We start from the raw sequence: 17,751 nt of genomic DNA, 5'->3' as shown, positions 1-17,751 counted from the left end.
TTAGCATTTTTATGCTTTATTTGTATTCTAAAAATGGTTGGTGCGGTTTCTGATGCGATAGGGTGAGATTTTGGTGAATTTTAGCCTTAGAGTAAAACTTTAATGAGATAGTTGACTTTAGCCAAGATTAGGAGAACCGAGCATCGGATGATGATTCCGTTAGTTTAATTATGTCTAGAACGTCGAGTTTGGTCTAGTAGGATAGTTGCTTGGAGCCCAACACCTTAGGTCTAAAAGAAGTTTGATCTTCAGTGATCTCTGCGTTTGCGGCCATGGGTCCCGCATTTGTGATGGGCAGTTCTATGGTTCTTTATGATCGTGGCAACAATGCCCCCGTTCACGATGAGCAGGCCTCTTGTACTACGTCATCACAAAGGTTAGTAGCTGCGATTGCGATGGGTAAACTCAGACCTGAACAGTGTAATTTCGGGAATTCTTCCCATTTTCTTATTTCTTCCATTTTCAATCGATTTAAGCTTAGAAGGGGCTATTCTTAGAGTAATTTCTTGGTGAATATCATTTGGGTAAGTTCCTCTATCAATATTTATTCATTTTCTTTAAATTCTATCTTCCAAAACTCTTTAAAAATCAAGATTTCAATGTTGGAATTTTCCTCCGAAATTGCAAAATTTGAATTTCTTTGATTTCAAACCCCAAATTCTACTATATTTAAATGGGTTTTCAATCACGAACTCCTCTTGGATTGTAGAATCTGAATTTCAAATAAAATTCCAATTTTTTTCTTTTTATTTTTTGGATAATTTTTAGATGATTTTGACCTCGGTTCTTAAACCTTGCAATATGTGTATCGTTGGATTTTTTTGATGAATTCTTTCCATTTTTTGATAGTTGAGGATTATTTCAAAGTCGATAATTGAGGTCAAAGCTCTAATAAAATGTCGAGTAAAGTGTTCAACTTTCAAGGTAGGTTTGGCTATCCCTCTTGAGATTAGATTGGTGTAATTGATCACTCTTGTGTCATAGGCTTTGGGATGGGATCAAATTTGTGATTTGGACTATTGAATAAATTTTGATGCCCGTGTGGGGCCTTCATTATATTGTGTTGCCCGTGTGGGGGTTTATTTGCACCAATTAGCTTTGTGGGTGTCTTATTTGCTATTTATTGGTTTTCTAAACATGTGATTCATGAGCTGAATATGGAGGCTTGTAACATTATTTGACTGTAATGCCTGATAAAGGAGTTGAGTTTGGGAATTTTAGCATACTTTGAGAAATGAAATGTTTTACAAATGGTGCTCTCTTATTTCAAATGAACTATTTTCCACTATTTTCATTTGAGGGTGTTTATCATGTTTTGATCAAGTTTTAAAAATGTTGAGCTTTTTATTACATATTGAGTTGAATATTGTCTCCATGACATATGTGCTGTGATGCGTTCATCCTCATTCATCATATTATTGATCTTGAGAAGTTGAAAAATGTGAAAATTCTTTTTGAGAAAGAAAATGAGAAACCTTTTTATATCCTTGACCACGAGCTAGATGGCAAGTTGATGAGATATCGAGATTGTGATTTGGTATATGGATTGCGAACCACTAATGAGTCCTTGTCTGAAAGTGTTAGCTCGACATGTGTATATGATAGGTTATGCGAGAACCTTGATTCCATCGTACCACCACATCATTGCATTATTTCATTTTATTGCATTGCATTATTCATTGAATTATTTAGCTTATATGATAATATGTGATATTGAGCTTACCTTATATAATTATTTTATTCACGTCATTCTTTATAAATTGGTGACACCAATGCCAAAGTAGGACTTTTTTGTATACAGGTGGAAGTATTCTGTAGTTTATTTCATAAGTTTGATTAATTCCTTATACCAGTCGGTCAAACCTACTGAATATATGTGGATTGTACTCACCCCTATTTCTGTGTCACTTTTGATGTAGATCCTTGTCAGGGTACTCCTCGAGCAGTTATCATCTCTAGCGGACATGCTTACTTCGTAGTAGTGGTGAGATCCTATGTTCTCGATAGCCATTAGTTCCCTAATTTATTTTAGTCTTTACTGTTATTCAGAAACTTGTGATATACTTATTATTCAAAGGTTGTATTAGATGTTCTTTGCACTTATGACAATAGGTTTTTCGAAATTTCTTCTCTTCTTTTTGTTTGTGCATCAGGATGGGTTTTGGAATGTGTTTCATCATGACCTCAGTTTTTGGGTCGTGATAGAGGCAATGTTGGTGGATTGATCTCTTTAAGGACTATGACCTCTCTATCTGAGCAAGGCAAATAAGATGGTGGATACCTTGAGCCAGAAGGCGGTGAGTATGCGGAATCTAGCCTCTCTTTCAATTTTGGAGAGACCTTTAGATTTGGACATCCAATCCTTAGCCAACAGTCTGTTTAATATATCCAATACTAGCTGTGTTCCAACTTATGTTAAGGCTCACTCTATTCTATTAAACCATATTTGTGACCAGCAGTTTGAGGATGTAGATTTGGTGGCTACTTGTGATCGAGTTTTGAGTGGTGATGCGGGTGAGGCGACCTTAGACTCTGAGGGTGTTTTGACATTTTGAGGTCGTATTTATGTTCCTAGGGTTAGGGGTTAGATTTAAATAGTACTTAAGGAGGCTCACAACTCTAAGTATTCTATTTATCCTAACATGGCTAAGATGTATAAACATATGAGGTAGCATTACTAGTAGAGTGGTATGAAAAGAGATATAGCAGACATTGTAGCTTGTTGTATGTGTTGCCAACAAGTGAAGGACGATCACTTTGGACTTGGTGGTGAGTTTCATAGATTATCTATTCCTGAGAGGAAGTGGGAATGGGTCACTATAGATTTTATTGTGGGGTTGCCATAGACTTCTTAAGGTGTTGATAGCATTTGGATCATCATCGATAGATTAACCAAGTCAGATCATTTCTTTCCCATTTAGTCCTTCTTCGGTGCCAAGAGGTTAGCCTGTATCTATGTGCAAAAAGTGGTTCATCTTTATGGGGTGTCGGTGTCTATTATCCCTAATAGAGGCTCTCAGTTCACATATATATTTTGGAGGACATTCTAAGAGGAGTTGGATACTCGGATGGATCTTAGCACAATGTTTCACCTGTAGATCTATGGCAGTCAGAACAGACTATTCAAATTTTGGAGAATATGCTTTGAGCCTGTGTGTTAGATTTTGGAGGGCAGTGGGATCAATTTTACATTTGTGGAGTTTACTTATAATAACAGCTACCATTTGAGTATTCAAATAACCCAATTATATGCATTATATGATAGGCATTATCGATCTTTTGTTGGGTGGTTTAAAGCTTTAGAGCCTAGCTGCATGGTACAGACTTTCTTTAGGATGTTTTGTCCCGAGTTCATGTTATTCAGGATAGAATATGGGAGGCTCAGAGCAGGCAGAAAATCTATGTTGACCATAGGCATCACCCTTTAAGGTTTGGTGCTGGTGATCTTGTCTTCCTCCGAGTATCTCCTTTGAAGGGAATAATGAGATTCGGGAGGTACGACAAGCTTAGCCCATGTATATTAGGCATTTGAGATCCTTCAAGTTGTTGGTGAAGTTGGGTATGAGTAGGCCTCTCCACCTACTTATTCGATAGTTTATTTAATTTTCTATGTGTCGATGTTTTACTGATATCTTGTGTACTTGATTATATTGATGAAACTCTGTTATGAGATTTGTGTCAAGTTTATGCTGATGGAAAATAATTCAGGTAAGTGTTATGTTGATGGGAAATGGTTCCGGTATGATAAAAACAAAAACAAAAAGGATGTATCATTTTGAGGGATGTTCCACAAGCCATGATAGATGCTATGTGATTTCATAGGACATATCACATATCGTGGTATATAATATATGATTTCGAGGGATGTGCCACACGTCGTGGTAGGTCCATGGATAGATATGTTCCCCATAGGTCTCGGCTAGCTGATGTGCAGCGAATGTGTATCAATAGGACATATATACATCATTTTCAATGACATTTGTCTTGTAATAACACCTTATTATTATTGTTCGTGTCTGTGACTGATTGATTATCTTGGTGATTAACTCATTTTTCTAGTACTACTTGAAAATCCCCTCTCTCCTTAATGTTGGTAATATTGAGAACCAAATAGTGTGTCTTATTTGATGCATACTCCGAACATATTTTACCCTTGATTTCTATTGTATCTATTAGGATGGGTTGGATGTGGAATCTCTGTACAGGTTGTAGTATTTGGAGGTTTGGTTGGTGTGTCGGGGATTAGAGTGCTCATCACCGCTTTATTTAGGGTCAACTAGGAATGATTACTGAGTACCTGTTGTTGTTTTTGTACTCACTCCCTTGTTGTTCTATACTTGTGTTGGTCATGAGATTGATACATCCTGATCTCCTTCTCATATTAGTGTCTAAGGCTTACATTGTGGAGTACGTGAGGTAGCTACTAGCTGCTTCGGTAGACTGAGAATAGGTTCTTGGAACATTGGGATGTTAACGGGTAAATCCATAGAACTGGTTAAGATTCTAAAGAAGAGGAAGATTAATATAGCCTGTGTCCAGGAGACAAAATGGGTCGGCTCTAAAGCTAAGGAGGTAGACGGGTATAAGCTTTGGTTTTCTGGTAAATCGAAGTATAGAAATGGGGTAGGCATTTTAATAGACAGTGATTTAAGGGATCAGGTGGTGGAGGTTAGGAGAGTCAATGATAGGATGATGTCGATTAAAATGGTCGTTGAAGGGATCACGTTGAACGTTATTAGTGCTTATGCGCCGCAAGCGGGCTTATGCGAGGAGGATAAGAGGCGCTTTTGGGAGGAGTTGGACGAGTTAGTGGGAGGCATACCACCTACTGAGAAGCTTGTCGTGGGAGGGGATTTCAATGGGCACATCGGATCTATTTCGGGAGGGTATGATGATGTGCATGGGGGCTTTGGCTTTGGGGACAGAAATGGAGGAGGAACCGTACTATTGGATTTCGCAAGAGCTTTCGGGTTAGTGATAGCCAACTCGAGTTTTCCAAAGAAGGAGGATCACTTGGTAACCTTCCGTAGTTCAGTGGCTAAAACTCAGATAGATTTTTTACTCCTCAGGAAGGATGATAAGGGTTTGTGCAAAGACTGTAAGGTCATCCCGATCGACAACCTTACAACCCGACATAAGCTCTTAGTGATGGATTTAGGGATAAAGATGACAAGGACGAGGAGGGTCGGGGAAGAACGACCTAGAATCAGATGGGGGAGTTTGACAACAGTTAGTACCCTTGAGATGGAAGAGAAATTGAAGGATATGGGGGCCTGGGATAGTAGTGGGGATGCGAACGATATGTGGGATAGGACAGCTAGTTTTATTAGGGTTGTAGCAAAGGAAGTGCTAGGAGTCTCGACAGGTAGTCGTAGTCGGCATCGAGGGGACTGGTGGTGGAATGGAGAAGTGCAAGGGAAAGTGGAAGCAAAGAAGGTGGCGTATGTTAAGTTGATAGAGAGCAAGGATGAGGTGTAGAAGTGGACGAATGGAGAACTGTATAAGATAGCGAGGAAGGAGGCGAAGTTGGCGGTTGCAACGGCGAAAATGGCAGCTTTTGAACGTCTTTATGCTGAACTGGAAGAGAAAGGTGGGGAAAGAAAATTATTCAGGCTAGCCAGGGCCCGGGAGAGAAGGGCACGCGATGTGGATCAAGTGAAGTGCATTAAAGACGAAGACAGAAAAGTATTGGTAGAGGAGACCCTTATCAAACAAAGATGGCAGTCATACTTCCATAAACTTTTGAATGACAAAGGGGACAGAGAAATTATATTGGGAAATTTGGAACATACAGGAAGGAGTCACGATTTTGGGGGTTGTAGGAGTATTACGGTCGATGAGGTTAAGGATGCTGTTCGTAGGATGCGCTGGGGAAGAGCGACCGGACCTGACGAGATCCCTGGAGAATTCTGGAAGAGTGCGGGCTCGGTAGGTTTGGAATGGCTGACTAGGTTATTTAATGTTATCTTTACGACGGCAACGATGCCCGTAGAATGGAGATCGAGCATCATGATCCCGCTTTACAAAAATAAAGGGGATAGCCAGAGCTGTGACAACTATAGAGGTATTAAGCTTCTAAGCCATACTATGAAAGTGTGGGAAAGAGTGGTAGAGATGAGGGTGAGGAGAGGCGTGTCTATTTCAGAGAACCAGTTCGGATTTATGCCGGGACGCTCAACTACAGAAGCCATCCACCTTATGAGGAGACTAATGGAGCAATATAGGGAGAGGAAGAGAGACTTGCATATGGTGTTCATCGACTTGGAAAAGGCTTACGATAAAGTCCCACGAGAGATACTATGGAGATGTCTGGAGGCTAAAGGTGTACCTTTAGCGTACATAAGGGTGATCAAGGACATGTACGAGGGTGCCAAAACGAGGGTAAGGACAGTAGGAGGGGACTCAGAACACTTCCCAGTTATGATGGGGTTGCATCAAGGATCAGCTCTTAGCCCATTCCTATTTGCCTTGGTGATGGATGGATTGACGCGACAAATTCAAGGTGAGGTGCCATGGTGTATGCTTTTTGCGGATGATATAGTCCTCATCGATGAGACTCGTAGCGGAGTTAACGCTAAACTGGAAGATTGGAGACGCACCTTGGAGTCTAAGGGGTTTAAGCTGAGTAGAACCAAGACAGAGTACCTAGAGTGCAAGTTCAGTGAGACACCTCAAGAGGTTGGCGCGGAAGTTAGGCTCGGGGACCAAGCCATCCAAAAGAGAAGTAGTTTTAAGTACCTTGGTTCTATCATGCAAGACAGCGGAGAGATCGACGAGGATGTCACACACCGTATTGGGGCAGGATGGATGAAATGGAGGCTTGCCTCCGGTGTGTTATGTGACAAGAAGGTGCCACCACAACTTAAGGGCAAGTTCTACAAAGTGGTCGTTAGACCAGCTATGTTATATGGGGCAGATGTTGGCCAGTTAAGGTCTCCCACGTGCAAAAGATGAAGGTTGCCGAGATGAGAATGTTGAGATGGATGTGTGGGCATACCAGAAGTGACAGGATTAGAAATGAGGCTATTCGAGAAAAGGTAGGAGTGGCCTCAATGGAAGACAAGATGCGGGAAACGCGACTGAGATGGTTTGGACATGTGAAGAGGAGAGTCCCAGAGGCACCAGTGCGGAGATGTGAGAGGCTGGCCATGGATGGTTTCAGAAGAGGTAGGGGTAGGCCGAAGAAATATTGGGGAGAGGTGATCAGACAGGACATGGCGCATTTACAACTTACCGAGGACATGACCCTAGATAGGAGGGTGTGGAGGACACACATTAGAGTAGAAGGCTAGTTCATAGTGGTTTTATTCTCCCTTATTCGTAGGCGTATTAACGCACTATGATTTTTGGTACTCTGCTGTATGTTATTTATGGTATTTATGTTATTATCCAATAATAATATCTACTGTTTTTTGTGCTTTGATTATACTATTGTTTGGACCGTTTTCGTTATCTACTTATTTACTCTAATATTCTTGTCTAACCTTGTTTTATACTTTTATTGAGCCGAGGGTCTTTCGGAAACAGCCGTCCTACATTGGTAGGATTCAGGTCTGCGTACACTCTACCCTCCCCAGACCCCACGATGTGGGATTTCGCTGGGTTGTTGTTGTTGTTGTTGTAGACTTGTATTTTCTTGAATCAATATGGACACTATTAGGAAACTTCCTTTTATTCATTCATTCTTATTATGTGTGGTTACTTCCATGAGTACTGAGTTGTCACATGTTCTTTAGTCAGATTGCTAGGACGATAGCTACTAATGGTGGTGAGGAGGGGAGGAAATCCCCGATTATGTTGTTGAGACCCCAGGTAGGGGTAAAGGTAGAGCTTGTGCGAGGGGGAGAGGTCATCCCTGAGAATTGGAACCGATTAGAGGCCATGTCTGAGGTATCTTTCCCAAGCCAGAGATGGATCCTAGAGAGGACCGGGTTGCCCAGTGTATGTCATTACACCTTTTATTCAAGACAGTTTGCTTAGGGTTTTGGGTGAATTTGAGGGTTTTGCTCAAAGTGGGGGTACATCAGGCACACTTCAAGGTTCATAGACTAGAGTGAGGGATTAAAACCCTGATCAGCATCATGTCCCCATCATTCATGGTCTGATGGGACAGCCGACAGTGGGCTAGAGAGTCGATGGTGATCCTTTATCGAGAGCTAGAGTCCAGGGTGCACCTTTGCTAGTTTTGTCTGATGAGGAGCAACATTGTTATGAGAAGTTCAAGAAGATGGATCCACCATAGTTTCTATAGACACGTAATTTTTAACCGAATTTGAATTTTTACACAATCTTTTAATGCTTTAATTTTTTTATATCTAAATTAGATATTTTGATTTTATCTTATTTTATTAATTTAATTTTTAAAAAAATTGAATACTATAAAAATAGTGTCACATTGTAGGATAAGTTTTATTAATTTTTCCAAAAACAAATCGACATAGATATGTCTGTTGCTTATCTTCGAAAGGCTATGGACACTATTAGGAAACTTCCTTTTATTCATTCATTCTTATTATGTGTGGTTACTTCCATGAGTACTGAGTTGTCGCGTGTTCTTTAGTCAGATTTCTAGGACGATAGCTACTAATGGTGGTGAAGAGGGGAGAAAATACCCGACCATGTTGTTGACACCCCAGGTAGGGGTAAAGGTAGAGATTGTGCGAGGGGGAGAGGTCATCCCTGAGAACCGTAACCGATTAGAGGCCATGTCTGAGGTATCTTTCCCAAGCCAGAGATGGATCCTAAAGAGGACCGGGTTGCCCAGTGTATGTCATTACACCTTTTCTTCAAGACAGTTTGCTTAGGGTTTTGGGTGAATTTGAGGGTTTTTCTTAAAGTGGGGGTACATCAGGAACACTTCAAGGTTCACAGACTATAATGGGGGCTTAAAACCCAGATCATCATCATGTCCCCGTCATTCATGGCTCGGTGGGACAGCCGACAGTGGGCCAAAGAGTCGATGGTGATCCTTTATCGAGAGCTAGAGTCCAGGGTGCACCTTTTCTAGTTTCGTCTGATGAGGAGCAACATCATTATGAGAAGTTCAAGACGATGGATCCATCATAGTTTCTGTAGACACGTAATTTTTGACCGAATTAAATATTTACACCATTTTTAATGCTTAAATTTTTTTTATATCTAAATTAGATATTTTGATTTTATCTTATTTTATTAAGTTAATTTTTAAAAGATTTGAAAACTAAAAAAATATAATCACATTGTAAGATAAGTTTTATTAATTTTTCCAAAAAAAGATCGGCACTAAGACATCTGTTGCTTTTCTACGAGAGGCTATGGACACTATTAGAAAACTTTCTTTTATTCATTCATTCTTATTGTGTTTGGTTACTTCCATGAGTACTGAGTCATCGCATTTTCTTTAGTCAGATTGCTAGGACAAGAGTTATTGCTGGTGGTAAGGAGGGGAAGAAATCCTCGAACCTGTTGCTGAGACCTCGGGTAGGGGTAGAGGTAGAGCTCATGCGAGAGGGAGAGGTCATCCCTGAGAATCGGAATCGATTAGAGGTCATGTCCGAGGTATCTTTGCCAAGCCAGATATGGATCCTAGAGGGGACCGAGTTGCCTAGAGTATGTTGTTACACCTTTTCTTCAAGACACCTTGCTGAGGGTTTTGGGTGAACTTGAGGGTTTTGCTTAGAGTAGGGGTATATCAGGCACACTTTAGGGTTCTCAGACAATAATGGGGGCTTAGAACCTAGATCATCATCATGTCCCTATCATTCATGGTTCGGTGGGACAGCCGACAGTGGGCTAGAGAGTCGATGGTGATCCTTTATTGAGAGCTAGAGTCCAGGGGTGCACCTTTGCTAGTTTCTTCTGATGAGGAGCAACATCATTATGAGAAGTTCAAGAAGATAGATCCACCATAGTTTTTGTAGACACGTATTTTTTGACCGAATTGAATTTTTGCACCATTTTTAATGCTAAAATATTTTTTTATATCTAAATTAGATATTTTGATTTTATCTTATTTTATTAACTTAATTTTTAAAAGATTTGAAAACTATAAAAATAGAGTCACATTGTAGGATGAGTTTTATTAATTTTTCCAAAAAAGAAAAAAGAAAAGAAGAAAGGAATATGTTTTAATTTTTTAAATGGGCTTATAGTTAATTGGTTTAAATATTATAAATTTAACATGCAAAAGAAGTTTAAAAAAAAGGAAAAGAAAGAGTCAAACCTAACTTAAGCTACACATTCCCTCAAGTTTCCTCTCCAGTTTTCACCCCCTAATCCCCTCAACCAAATCTTCCACTCCCTCACGTCCCTACTCTCTCGCAACAAATCCACACACACAATAGTATATAAACACTAGCATACACACGCACAAAAAAGGAATAGAGAAGAGAAAACTAAGAAACAGGAAAGGTGATATTGAGAGAAATAGATAAAAACGCACATAAAAATGCAAAAGAAAGGTGAGAGAAGTGCAGTATTGTTTCTTTTAAACCAGAAACATTGCTTTTGGTGTGAGTTCTCTGCTCGATTTTCTGTTCGTAGGCTCCGATTCGGATCTCGTGAAATTTTTTAGCATTGTCTAACTTTTGGAAATCAGTAGATTGGTAGCGGATTTGTTTTCTTCTTGACATAAATAGGTAAGATTGGAACTCTTTCTTGTAGTTTAACCAGAATGTAGAATGAAAATGTGATTTCATGTTACTCTTGTTTATTCGTAATGATCCCTCTATACAATAACAAAGGGGATATCCAGAGTTGCAATAACTATAGAGGTATCAAGCTACTAAGCCATACTATGAAAGTGTGGGAAAGAGTGGTGGAGATGAGGGTGAGGAGAGACATGTCTATTTCAGAGAACCGGTTTGGATTTATGCTGGGACGCTCAACTATAGAAGCCATTCATCTTATGAGAAGAATGGTGGAGCAGCATAGGGAGAGGAAGAGGGACTTGCATATGTACTCATCGACCTAGAAAAGGCTTACGATAAAGTACCAAGAGAAATACTATGGACGTCTTTGGAGGCTAAAGGTGTACCTGTGGCATACATTAGGGTGATCAAGGATATGTACGAGGGAGACAAAACCAGGGTAAGGACAGTAGAAAGGGACTCAGAGCACTTTCTAGTGGAGATAGGTTGCATCAAGGATCAACTCTTAGTCCATTTTTATTTGCCTTGGTGATAGATGGATCGACGCGACAAATTCAAGGTGAGGTGCCATGGTGTATGATTTTTGCGGATGACATAGTCTTGATTGATGAGACTCATAGTAGAGTTAACGCTAAGATGGAGGATTGGAGACATACCTTGGAGTCTAAAGGGTTTAAGCTGTTGGACAAAGACAAAGTACTTAGAGTGCAAGTTCAGTGAGACACCATAGGAGGTTGGCGTGGAAGTTATGCCTGGTATCCAAGCCATCTAAAAGAGAAGTAGCTGCAAGTATCTTGGGTCTATCATGCAAGGCAGCAGGGAGATTGATGATGATATCACACATCGTATTGGGGTAGGGTGGATAAAATGGAGGCTCACTTCCGGAGTACTATGCGACAAGAAGATGCCATGAAAACTTAAGGGCAAGTTCTATAAAGTGGTGGTTAGACCGGCTATGTTGTATGGGGCAGAATGTTGGCTAGTTAAGACTTCTCATGTTCAAAAGATGAAAGTTGTCGAGATGATAATGTTGAGATGGATGTGTGGGAACACCAAGAGTGACGGGATTAGAAATGAGGCTATTTGGGATAAGGTGGGAGTGGCCTCAGTGGAAGATAAGATGCAGGAAATGCGACTGAGATGGTTTGGGCATATGAAGAGGAGAGACACAGATGCCCCAGTGCGGAGGTGTGAGAGGCTGGCCATGGATGGTTATAGAAGAGGTAGGGGTAGGCCGAAGAAGTATTGGGGAGAGGTGATTAGACAGGACATGATATAGTTACAGCTTATCGAGGACATGGCCTTAGATAAGAGGGTGTGAAGGACCCACATTAGGGTAGAAGGCTAGTACATAGTCTCGTTATTTTTCCCTATTCGTAGGCACATTAGCGCATTACAACTTCGTGTGTTCTAATTTCTGTTATTTCTATTATTTCTATTATTTCTGTTATTATTTACTACTTTCTATATTTTGATTACTCTATTTTATGTGTGACAATTTCGTTATTTATTTTTCCATAAAGCTTTTAATTTCTTAGCCTTATTTGATATTTTTTAAATACTTTTTATGTTTTTATTGAGGTGAGGGTCTCCAAGAAACAGCCGTCCTACTTTGGTAGGAGTAAGGTCTGCGTACACTCTACCCTCTCCAGACCCTACGTTGTGGGATTTCACTGGGTTGTTGTTGTTGTTGTTTTTTCTATCATGTAACACAGATAATTAAAAGTTTGTAAATGTTCCCTTTCTTCCTTTTTGGTCTTTTCCGTTCTTCACGCTCGAGTAGTTATTTAGTCGAATGTTTCTTTCTTGGTTCTACTCTGTAAATTTTTGCAATCTAATCTAAAAATAGAAAAGAGCTTCTGTTTTAATTTTATTAAAACCAAAAGGTTTAAAGAAGATTGTCGTTTTGTTCCTTTCGATAAATGTATTGTGATTTGAGTGAAATTATTTATTTAAGCATCTCCGTTTTGCGATGAATGCTAATTAAAATAAGTGAAAACAATGTATTACGTGAGTTATGTGTGCCTCGTAGTCTTAAAAGACTAAAACTTTGCAAGATTATTTATTTTATTTTACGATTTAATCCTTCATTGGTCTTGAAACATGATTCTTTTAAAGACGTTAAAGTTAAGGATGAACCTTTTTAATCCGTCGTTGAATGGAGTTGATAGTAATGAGTTTTGTATTCATATACTAAGGGCCGACAAAAAACTTCACTTTCTGAAATCCACATTTTAGTCTTATGTCGATGCCGACAACGACTATATTTATCGCTTTCCATATTCTCTTACACGGAAAACGGCACTTACGTCGGAGACCACCAAGGTCCAACCCAAGGATCTCCCCTTTACCCTCTCTCTCTCCTCCCTCTTTTTCTCTCCCTTCCCTCTTCCTTGCTTGATGCAACCCTAGGCAGCAAATAGGAAAGAGACAGCGGAAGCATTATCTGTCTCATTGGCGACCACCATATCGGAACAAAAGTGCCCAAGCAACACCAAGCTCCCTCTCATCTTCAACGGCTTGTTATCTCGACCAACTCTTCCTTGTCTCCTGGAGTCTTCCGGCGAAATAAGATGTCCAGATTCCAAAAGCTCCAAGCAGATTCCGGCGACATCTAGAGATTCAATTAGATTCAGAAGCTCAGATTTCTTCGCTGCTAAGTGTTTTACGATGTGAACAATGTTTTCCAGTAGCAACCAGGTTTATTTCAACTGGAGTTGGTACCTTCGGTTTCTATATCTATTCTTTGTTCATAAACTTGTAGTATATTTTGTAGTTAGTACATTTTACATTTAGTACATTTTGTATTTAGATCTTTGAATAATTTATTAGTTCATATGCATTTTCATTTCTTCGGGTAGTGATAGTAGACTAGGGTCATGTTCTCATTCAGAAATGGGGATGGAGACGAGGGTAGGGAAAGGTAAGTGGGTTAAAGGAGCATCTAGACTGAGAGTGGATTCTTGGAACATTGGGACGTTAACAGGAAAGTCCATAGATCTAGTTAAGATTCTCAAAAAGAGGAATATTAATATAACTTGTGTACAAGAAACCAAATGTGTAGGCCATAAAGCTAAAGAGATGGACGGGTATAAGCTTTGGTTCTCTAGTAGATCGAAGTATAGGAATGGAGTAGGCATTTTAGTAGACAGTGATTTAAGGGATCAGGTGGTGGAGGTTAGGAGAGTCACTGATAGTATAATATCGATTAACGTGGTCGTTGAAGGGACCACTTTGAACATTTATACGCCGCAAGCAGGCTTAAGCGAGGAGGAGAAGAGGCGCTTTTGGGAGGATTTGGATGAATTAGTGGGAGGCATACCGCCTACTGAGAAACTTTTTGTGGGAGGGGATTTCAATGAGCACATCGGATCTATTTCAGGAGGGTATGATGATGTGCATGAAGGTTTTGGCTTTGGGAATAGAAATAGAGGAGGAGTTTCACTTTTAGATTTCATAAGAGCTTTTGGGTTGGTGATAGCCAATTCGAATTTTCCGAAGAAGAAGGACCACTTGGTAACCTTCCATAGTTTAGTAGCTAAGACTCAGATAGATTTTTTACTCCTTAGGAAGAATAATAAAGGTATGTGCAAAGACTATAAGGTCACCCCGATCAACAACCTTATAACTCGACATAAGCTCTTGGTGATGGATTTAGGGATTAAGATGACAAGGAAGAAGAGGGTCGGGGATGATCGACCTAGGATTAGATGGGGGAGTTTGACCATTTCTAGCTCTCTAGAGATGGGAGAGAAATTAAAGGATATTGGGGCTTAGGAGAGTAGTGGGGATGCGACCAGTATGTGGGATAGGATGGCTAGTTGTATTAGGGTTGAAGGAAGGGAAGTGTTGGGAGTCTCGACAGGTAATGATAGTCGGCATCGAGGGGATGAGTGGTGGAATGAAGAAGTGCAAGGGAAGGTGGAAACAAAAAAGATGGCATATGCAAATTTGATAGAAAGCAAGGATGAGGTGGAGAAGTAGACGAATAGGTAACTTTATAAGATAGCGAGGAAGGAGGCGAAGTCGGCGATTTTGATGGCAAAAATGATGACTTTTGAACACTTTTATGCTGAACTAGAAGAGAAAGGTGGGGATAGAAAATTGTTTAGGCTAGCAAGGGCACGGGAGAGAAGGGCACATGATGTAGATCAAGTGAAGTGCATTAAGGACAAGCATGGAAAAGTGTTGGTAGATGATACTCTCATTAAACAGAGATAGCAGTCATACTTTCATAAACTCTTGAATGAAGAAAGGGACAGAGATATTATGTTGGGAGATTTGGAACATACAGGAAGGCGTCTCGATTTTGGGTCTTACAGAAGTATTAAGGTGAGGAGGTTAAGAGTGTTGTTCGTAGGATACGATGGGGAAGAGCGATTGGACCTGACGAGATTCCTGGGGAATTTTAGAAGAGCGCAAGTTCGATAGGTTTGGAGTGACTGACTAGGTTATTTAATGTCATCTTTATGATGGTAAAGATGCTCGAAGAATGGAGGTCGAGCGTAATGATCTCTCTATACAAAAACAAGGGGGATATCCAGAGTTGCAACAACTATAGAGGTATCAAGCTACTAATTCATACTATGAAATTGTGGGAAAATGTGGTGGAGATGAGGGTGAGAAGAGGCGTGTCTATCTCAGAGAACCAGGTCAGATTTATGCCGGGAAGCTCAACTACAAAAGCCATCCATCTTATAAGGAGACTGGTAAAGCAGTATAGGAAAAGAAAGAAGGACTTGCATATGGTATTCATCGACCTAGAAAAGGCTTACGATAAAGTTCCAAAAGAGATAATATGGAGATATTTAGAGGCTAAAAGTGTACCTGTGGCATACACTAAGGTGATCAAGGACATCTATGAGGGAGCCAAAACTAGGGTAAGGACAGTCGGAAGGGACTCAACGAACTTTCCAATTGTGATGGGGTTGCATCAAGGATCATCTCTTAGTCCATTTTATTTGCTTTGGTGATGGACGGATTGACGCAACAAATTCAAGGTGAGGTATCATGGTGTATGCCTTTTGCGGATGATATAGTCTTGATCGATGAGACTCGTAGAGAAGTTAACGCTAAGCTGGAGGATTTGAGACATACCTTGGAGTCTAAATGGTTTAAGCTGAGTAGGACCAAGACAGAGTACATAGAGTGCAAGCTCAGTGAGACACCTCAAGAGGTTGGCATGGAAGTTAGGCTTAGTGTCTAGGCCATCCAAAAGAAAAGTAGTTTCAAGTATCTTGGGTCTATCATACATGGAAGCGGAGAGATTGATGATGATGTCACACATCGTATTAGGGCAGGGTGGATGAAATGGAGGCTCACTTTCGGAGTGCTATGTGACAAGAAGGTGCCACCATAACTTAAGGGAAGATTCTACAAAGTGGTGGTTAGACCGGCTATGTTGTATGGGGTAGGGTGTTGTCCAGTTAAGATCCCTCACGTTCAAAAGATGAAAGTTGCCGAGATAAAAATGTTGAGATGGATGTGTGGGCACACCAGGAGCAATATAATTAGAAATGAGTTTATTCGAGACAAGGTGGGAGTGACCTCGGTAGAAGACAAGATGCGGGAAATGTGACTGAGATGGTTTGAACATGTGAAGAGGAGAGACACAGATGCCCAGTGCAGAGGTATGAGAGGTTGGCAATGGATGGTTTCAGAAGAGGTAGGGGTAGGCCAAAGAAATATTGGGGAGAGGTGATTAGACAGGACATGACGCAGTTACAGCTTACCGAGGACATGACCTTAGATAGGAGAGTATGGAAGACTCACATTAGGGTTAAAGGCTAGTACATAGTCTCGTTATTCTTTCCTATTAGTAGGCGCTTTAGCACATTATGATTTTTTGTGCTCTGATTTATGTTATTATCTATTACTTTTGGTACTTCTATACTCTGATTACTCTATTTTATCCGTAAAGCTTTCGTTATTTGTTTTCCAAATCGCTTCAAATTTTTTAGCCTTATCTGACCTCTTTTTATGCTTTTGTTGAGTCGAGGCTCTTTCGGAAACAGCTGTCCTACCTTGATAGGAGTAAGGTCTGCGTACACTTTACCCTCTCCAGACCCACGTTGTGGGATTTCACTGGGTTGTTGTTGTTGTATACTAAGGGTGAGAGTCTTAAAACTTGGCTAAAGCGATCAAAAGAAAAAGAAAAAGTAGTCACGTTTTTTTCTTACCATTGACTTAAAATTGATTAAAAATTAATTGTAAGTATTGGAAATTTAGTTTAGTTAATTTGATAAGTGATTTGTTCATTTTGAGGTTACTGATAGGCATTTAATTCCCAGTAATGTTGCCAACGGGTGTTTCATTTATTTATTTATTTACTCTTTTGTATATCCGATCCCGATAAAAAAAATTAATTCTTAAGATAGAAGTTTTGGTTTAAGTCTAAAGATATACGAACGGAACATATTTCTCTGCATGAATACGAATATGACCATGAGCAAGAGCAATGTTTCTGTGTTGTTGTAGCTAGTTGAAATGTTTTGTTACTTTCGATTTTCGACTGTCGAAATTTAATTGGTATAGCATTGGCTTTGTTCTTTCTAATCATCTTTTTAAATTTAATTGTTTCTTCATTTACCGGTTTAGTTTCCTAGTGCACTTTACCATCTGTATCACCTCTATATTGTTCCGTTGGTGTATCAAAAATGGATTATTTAAACTCTTTTTTTAAAAAAAGAAAATTTTCGTTCATTTCTTAATGATTTTATTTTTTTAAAAGAAATTAAATTTTTGATAATTAACTTTTCTTTAAAAACTTTAAAATTTGTAGACAGGAAATATTAGGTGTGATGCACAGGAGAGAGGAAAGCAGTTATGCTTCTAAGTCATTGTATGTCAAGACCGAAAATGTGTTACTCATTTGGATCGAGACCAATATAAGCTCAACAATAATAAATATGAGTAAACCGTAGCGTGTACTAATATATCCAAAATAGTATAAAATAAATATAAGTTAATAAAAATGATTGTGCTAGAACCACTACACTCGAGGGGTGCCTAATAACTTTCCCTTGGTCAACAAAATTCCTTAACCGAATATCTAGTTTACAGACCAATAAAATAAAGAGTCAATTTTCTTTTGATTAGGGATTCAAAAGAGTGACTTGGAACA

Source organism: Solanum dulcamara, chromosome 1 (genome assembly GCF_947179165.1).
Source record: "Solanum dulcamara chromosome 1, daSolDulc1.2, whole genome shotgun sequence".
NCBI classification, from domain to species: domain Eukaryota; kingdom Viridiplantae; phylum Streptophyta; class Magnoliopsida; order Solanales; family Solanaceae; genus Solanum; species Solanum dulcamara.
Note: the sequence above shows the minus strand (reverse complement) of the source record.